The sequence below is a fragment of the Lycium ferocissimum genome, chromosome 6 (assembly GCF_029784015.1).
Source record: "Lycium ferocissimum isolate CSIRO_LF1 chromosome 6, AGI_CSIRO_Lferr_CH_V1, whole genome shotgun sequence".
Lineage (NCBI taxonomy): Eukaryota > Viridiplantae > Streptophyta > Magnoliopsida > Solanales > Solanaceae > Lycium > Lycium ferocissimum.
This window is the reverse complement of record NC_081347.1, coordinates 63418174-63426532: the sequence shown is the minus strand read 5'-3', so window position 1 is coordinate 63426532 and position 8359 is coordinate 63418174.

Here is an 8359-nt window from a genome sequence, read left to right as displayed (position 1 = left end):
ACAAACTATTATAATGGCATAAATGAGTCATTTCTGATAGTTCGATGGCATATTTGAGCCTTTTCCCTTGTTTATATTCCTTACTACTTAAAGTTGTTTAATACTATAATCAGAGTAGTCTGTGGAATGAACAGAGAGGTAAAACATCAGCATGATTAATATTACAACAACAACATTAACATACCCAGTATATATAATCCCACCAGATGTGGGGTCTGGAGAAGGTAGAGTGTACGCGGACCTACCCCCCCCCCTACCTTAAAAGCGCAGCAGAGGCCAAGCTTTCCTGCACCAGGCAACAAGGAAGCATGATTAGTATATATGCCTTGAATAGCCACCGTTAAGCAATTTCAACAAAGATAGAAACATCTTAATTAAATTTTATAAAGCTTGGGCGCGGCGCAACGCGAGACCTAACTAGTACTTCTGTCAGATTTACCTCACGTGACAGCATGCCACCACCTTCTTTCATCCATCGTCGTCCACGGAGTTCTAAAATTGAAACCTGGGATCAAATGACCTATCTTTAGGTACTCCACTTGCAATGCATAGGTCATTCCTGGACAAGATCGCCTTCCAGAGCCAAACGAAATGAACTCGTAATGTTGACCGAGAAAGTCAATATCAGTAGGAAAAATTTAATTAATTCTACCTTGATTTTGTAAATAGACAAGTATTTTGCGACGAATATTTGTAGTAATGTGGACTACTAATATGGGACGGAAGGAGTACCAACATCTCTCCTGTGTTTTACCGATGCGAGATTCTTCTCCTAAGCTAGGATGTCACATATACCCTCTCTTACGGACTCAGCGTTCTTGCTGAGATTTGCCCCACTGTATGGGATTTGCACTCAGCACTAAGGTTCGCCCCGCCTATTTGGAGTTGCCTAAACATAGTTGAACTCTGACCCAACATTGACAAGGCTGACACATGAGTGACTGTCACGACCCAAATTGCCATGAGTGGCACCCACACTAATTCTCCTAGTGGGCAAACCAATCTCCTTAACCAATCATCATTTAATTAATCAATCTTAAAACATTCAAGGATATAATGATAATGATAATAATAATAATAATAATAATAATAACAATAATAATAATAATAATAATAATAATAATAATAACTAAACTGTCTAGTCATGCCATAAATAAATAAATAAATAAATAAATAAAGGTGCGGAAATTCTAACTATTATAACCCCAAAATCCGAAAGTCATCGTACAAGGACTCTAAAACATAACTGTCTAAAGAATGAATAACTGTTTATAAATGTAAATAATGTCTGGAATGAAAGTAGACATCAAAATAAGAAAGATCTTCAGCGTATGTCACGGATGGAGCTCACCCTGGGATCCGATCCAACTCGCCTAAGCTAAATACGAGGTCCTAAGATGTCTGACTCAATCCGCACTCAAATAAAAGTACAAAGAAGGCAGTATCAAGACAAACACTATGTACCGGTAGATATCATAAGCCGACTAAGATTAGTATCATGCATACGTTCATAAAATTAATAAGATGGGCAGACAGGCACAACAACACATAACCAAATAATGTCACCAATAGAAATCAGCCAACACAGGAATAAGATAAGTCCAGCCACAACCATCAACAGGAATAATACAAGTCTGATGCAATGCAATGCAACAATAATAGCATTTCAACCGTGTACACACATGCCAACTGGTAATGTTTGCCTAATTAGCCATGACCTGTATGGGACCCATGGTGTCCATGTACCACTCGCTCCGGAACTGACCTCGGATCATGAGCCCATAATAGGCCACATCCTCACCCCCTGTCAAATGTGTCTTTCTATATGCATTCTTTCTATATCTCATCATAATATGAATCTCAACGTATTTCCAGTCCAACAGTCAATATGGAATATGATCAGCCAACAATATCATGTCAAGAATTACAAGGCATCAAGCCACAAGTCACATTGAGACTCAAGTAAATTAACTCATAAACATAGTGAGTATGTAATCGTCTCAATCAACAAGAAGAGTATATATGAAATTTTTCCTTCTTATAACACGACAATTACACCTTAGGTTTCAGTACACAAAGTAATGGCGACAAGCCCACATAATCAACAATCAGTACCAACCTAGGAATTTCCAACCAGCCTCCATGTCTAAAGACCTATACATGCTTTTTCCTATCAATTCTATTACATATACATTCAACTAATCAAAGTCTAACTCAAGTAGATCGTAACCTACCTCAGATGCAGAAATGGAACAATGCAAGCTACTCCGCAACAACTTTTTCCTTTCACAAAGCTTTGGAACGTTCGAAGTCTAGCAATATAACGCTAAGTGAGTAATGGGTCATTTACTCTAACAGGAACAACAACTGGGAAAGAAAACCCAATTACTTCTAACCTTTTCAAATGGAGAAACCATCATTTATTGATGAACTTATCATAATTTCTATCCCAACAATCATACTATTCCAACTCATGGCTTTCCAATCGATTCAACCCCTTTCAAGCAGTTTTTATGTTAAAGTTCTCATTTTTATTAGAACCCTAAGTCTCAATATGCAATTTCCACCATAAGTAATCAATTATCATCCTAGGAAGGGATACTCTACACTCCTAGATGAATAAACAATAATAAAATCAACAACCCATTCATTACCCAATGATTTACTATTTCTTGGGCTCTAATATTTCATTCATCATTTGAGGATCTTAAACTATACATGGCACTTAAAGATGGTAATCGAATGAACAAAAAAAGGGTTAAGTCTTCCCTTCAAAGAGGAGTTTCACCCTAGCCTTAGAAAATCGCCTCTCACTTTCTTGGGAACTATTTTTGGTGTTATGTGGGGAATGACTTCAAAATTTACAATATAAAAGTCATTTTCTGCCTCCCGTTGAATGCTGCAGCAAGAAATCCTATCGCTAGGGCGGACCTCATTAAACCCGAAATCCCGCGGCGATGTCCGGCTACCCGCGGCGACGGACTTACTGCAGCGGTAGTACACCCGATGCAGCGGTCACATCGACCAATGAGCTCTAGTTTTTCACCAGATTTCCACCCAATATCCCAACATCAATCCGAGGCCCTTCATACGCAAACCAAACATGCACTTCCATGTAAAAACATGCTACGGATTCACCCCTGGCCTCGGAATTCCCAACGGAAGTCAAATTTACTAAGTCACTCCACAACGGAAATAAGTCAAGTTTTCAAACAAGTGCACAAATACAATCAAAAGCCTTTTTTTCAAAATTCTAGCTCCTTAAATTATCACTAGACTCACTTCTAGTCTCAGAAAGGAACTAGCGGGGGTAAAATGGTCAAAATGCTCATAACGACCTAGCGGATCATTACAGTGACTCTGATACCATTTGTAACAGCTCAATCCCCTAGTGATATTGTCCGCTCTTTGCCTAGGCCCCCACGACTTTAAAACGTGTCACTATTGGTATGTGGAGTTGTGGACAATTTCTTCTATGATTTCGTTTTGTGTATTTCTATTAAAATCATGGATACAACAGAGTATTTGCTCCAAATTTCTTTTCTTCGCACTACTAGAAGTCTAGAAAAATGAAAACCCGGAATTGTTTTTTGTAGGATGTATGACAACAGATATTCTCAATTCAAAACATTACTTCTCAAGGTAAATAGTGCCAAATAATGATATAAATATTTGGCCCAAATTTAGCCACACCTATAAAAAGACCATCATAACCTTTACTTGTAGAATTTTTGCTACCAAAGAATTTCCCACCAATAATTTTCCCTCCAAAACACACTATTAAATAAACTAACTTATGCTTATACAAGTCAAAATATTTGGTAGATTTCAACTTGAAAATTTCAAGGAGAAATAAATAGAAAAATTTGAAATAACATAATGTATAGAATGTTCTTCTTGCTTGATCCTTTTCGCCAACTTTAATCAAAGAAAAATCATCATTATTAAAATAATTAGCTCATTTTATAAATATTATTGTCTCCTAGCACTTAAATAATTTGAGGTAATATGAAAACATGAATAGGTCAAAAAAATTATATAATTGTATAAAAGAAATCAAATACTTTACAAGCATTCTAAGAACTTTTACTAGATTTTTTTGGCATAATAATGGGAAAATGGCATACAAAAAGTATACTTTAAAATGTTAAATCCCAATATTTGTTTGCAGTTATTTTATTTCCTTTATTAATTATGACGGTAATAATTATCTTGTAAGGCTGACTAATATTAAAAGAATTATATTAAAATAACAATGAAAAAAAGATTAATTATATTATTAATTTTTTCCTCGTTAAAAATTACTCCCAGCCCTCCCACCAAAGAAAAAAATTATTACTACACCAATATTTTCTTGGCAAAAAGTGGAACTAGAGTTTTAACTATAAAGTCGGGCAAAAGTTAATATGTAGTTCCGGTCAATATCATATCTCGCCTATTGAAGTTTTGCTTAAAAAATTTATTCGAGAATTTGTCTAAAGAAGGATTATTTGCCGCAGCGCAACAATTCTTTCATTATATTTGTATTATAAAACTGTTGATACGTATAAATAATTTATAAGAACAAAAATTAATCTAATATATTTACAAAAATACTTGAAAAATGAATTTAAATATGTAATTCAACTAGTTAAGCGTCAGATGGTCGAATTAGAACATTATGATTATTTTTTCTTTCGCACTTCAAATGTTGGTAAGTCTATAACTCACCAAAGCTTAAAGTTTTGCAACAAGATTAACAACTGAAAATGTTAAGAATAAATAGAGGAGAAAACATAAAAAATACTCATCGTTTGGTTTGAAAATTTTAATTTATTTCAAATTAAGTATTCGATCTGTATAATACATCAATTAAGTAGCGTTACATTTTTTTAATTTGAATACTACATATTGAAAACAAAAAAGAAGTAAAAGTAAGTTTCTTGTTATTCTGTTATTGCTATATATGCAAGGTTATTTATCTTAAAAAATATAAATCAAATCTTAGAAAATTAGATAAATATAATTAAAAATATATTAAATCAAGAAAAATAAACTAAGAGTTGTTAACACAAGGACGGACTCACATGTAACGGTGAGGGTTACCGGTGCCTTAAATTTTGAAAAAATTGCCTCTCCACTAGCGAGATCCAATTTTAACTTTGTAAGGCTAATATAATTTTGCTTTTTACGTATCAGGCTTTCTACCGTCTCAATCTTTCATACTTTTATTTGTTTACATTTTTATTCATTTACATTGTTCTTTTTATTTTGTCCCATAATGTTTTTTTCCTCTTGTTCTTCTATTCTTTTATACTACAAGTTATCTTTCACCCTTAATTTAGAATAAAGAGTTGAAAATTTTAATTGAACTTGCTAATAGTTTTAGTGAGTTTAGTTAGTTAATGTGCATTTATTTTCTTCTTATTTGATTATGTAAAAATGTGATAGCTGTCAAAAATGCCTTTGAGTACTTTTTAGTAATCTTAATAATTTTAAAATATAATATTAACAAAAAGAGATTAATACTATAAAACATTAAAAATAATAAAGTAATCAATTTAAATCAAATAAAAAATATTAAAATACAGCTACAGATTTTTCATCAACTTGTCTAATTAATATGCACAATTTTAAAAATAGAAAGAGTTTATTTACCATTTATTTTCAAAAATATTCATTGTAAAAAAATGGGAGAGAATTTGCTAATAAATTCACCAAATTTAGGTTTCTTGATTTGTTGCATATTTTTAAACAAAAATTTATTATAATAATTGAATCAATCGCAACCGTCTGAATATAAATGTCGTCATCATTTTTAGACTACTACCTCATTTACTATAAATGTAATAGTCCACCGTGGATGTCAAGTTTTGAATTCTCCTATGCGATGGCGCTGAAAGAATAATAAAGTTACATTCAACTTATAGCTTAAACTCTTAGAGGAAAAATGACTAGCATATGTCATTATTTTAAAGTTATAACTTTACGAATTCATTTTAAGTTACAAGTAATTAAGTAATCCATGTATGAAAATTTTCTAAAAGTTTTTTTTAATAATGAATAGATTTTTTTTTTTTTTTTAGTAATTAAGAAAGAAAAGTATGTGTGCATCTTTTGAGACTCTCAATGCATTAGGAAAAACCCAAAACTAAATTGATGAGAGAGGATTCCATGCAAATTTTGTATTAATAAACTTTGGGAGGAAAGAGTAAAAATGACATAGACTAAGCATAAATTATTAAGTAGGCGTTTGGCCATCAAAACCAAATATTTTTCACTTTATTTGGTATTTTGGAGTTGGAGTTGGAGTTGAAGTTGGAGTTGTATTTGGTTATAGTTTTTGCAAAAAATATTTGGTTATTTGAATGTATTAAAAGTGAAAATAAGTTTTTTGGCGTTTTTCAAATTCCAAATACAACTTCAAGTTGTATTTGGAATTTTCATGGCCAAACACTGATTCCGGAAAAAAAGTGAATAATTCTCATGGCCAAACGGGTCCTAAATTTAACCTAGCCATTATTGTGGCCAAAATCAGTGTGGCGCAAAGACCTTTCCGTATTGAAAGACTATTTCATAGTCGTGTGTGCATACCAAAAAAATTCATATACATATATTTGTTTATTTCTTTATTTTGCACTTATAATAATATGGTACAATACAACTAGGTGATGAGTAAGACATGCTGATAATGATTATTTGATATACGATAGAAAAACAATAATATTTTCAAATACTCCTAATGATTAAGGGCTACGAAAAATATTACGAATCCAATCGGATTTGCTCCATTCTTGAAGTTAATATTGAAGCATATGAAAAGTTCGAGAAAAAATAATACAATAATTGTCGTCATCGCTAGGAGCAGAGGCGGATCCAGGATTTTAAGACGGCGGGAGCACCATTATCTTGACATAAACTCTAACAAAAATTTAATGACGACTAAGGGATAATACCGTATCTGACTGGTCATTAATAGCGTAGCAGTGGCAAAAAATACAAGTATATAGGTCAGATATGTGCAATAAATAAAATTTAATATAGTGAAGCAAATGAAAGAGATAGCTCAGTGGCTAAGGTTGTGCAACATGTGCTGACAGTGCAGGTTCAAATCTGGGTAAGCTCATTTAACACTTATTGTTTTCCTAAAAATAGGCTCAGAAAATAATTAAAAGTGACATTCGGATTCGATCAGGGTGACATGTAGAGGAAGCAACAGTTGCAACCAACGTACCCCAAAAACAATTGCATTTGTTAAAGTGCACAATTAAATATATACTAATTTATCAAGGTATATATACACACACACACATATACACAATTTTTTTCGAAGGGTGGGAGTGCACGTGCACTCCCACCCACCCATTTGGGTCCGCCTCTAGTTAGGAGGCGGGATCGATGAATTAATCGCTGTTATTTTGATTGATATAAAAGGATTTTAAAAATAACATTTCAAACAATAGAGATAATTAATCATAAATAGAGCCATGATTAGTTTTTTAAAATGCATTTTCAGGCTGAGTCCTGGGACCAGGCGCACCAAAAACGTCCCGAGGCGATGGTGGGGGGCAAAAGTCTCAAAAGGCATACGCCCAGCAATTCGGGTGGTACGTATGGGCGTGTGTGGCGAGTTTTTTTTTGTTGGGGCGTAAGCCCAGAAAACTTCTTCAAATTAAAACGAAATTAAATAAGTTCTTAATATAATGCCCGAATTCTCAAAAGTCAACTTGTTATTACTCAAATGTTTTAAGATGGAACTGAAACACTAAATATAAAAGTCAAGACCTATTTTTATTGCTAGATGCCAAATTTATGTTTTTTCCCAATTCTTTATCTTGTCTTCTACTATCTTAAAGAAAGTAACGAATAGTATTTGTGCTTGTAAGTAGCGTATAATAGATTGTTCTCATTAGTTTTTTTGTGGGGTGAAGCACATCTATATATATTTTCCACTTATTTATAGTTTCCTTCAATTCTTATGTAATTTTAACTATTTAAAAAATATTTATTGTAATAACATTATTTTATGAAATACTAAAAATTAAATACTCACGAGGCTTACGCCTTGCGTACATATGTAAAGCGCCTAGGCCCCTGCCTGTTTTGGTCATGATGCACATCCAAATAACTACGATTTAGTTTATGAAGTGAATTCGATAATCCGTAATAAAGATGATAAATGCAGACTATTTCCAATGGTTAATGTATCAATATTGCTTATGAATACGGACAACTTCGTTCCTGATTGATAAAATATCAAAACTTGCCTATGAAGATAAGGTAGAATAATTGACGATCATCACTATTATTATGGCATAAATAGTCACTGATTGCGTACTTGAGGGACACAATTAAGCGAGTCCACCGGCGTTACAGGCAT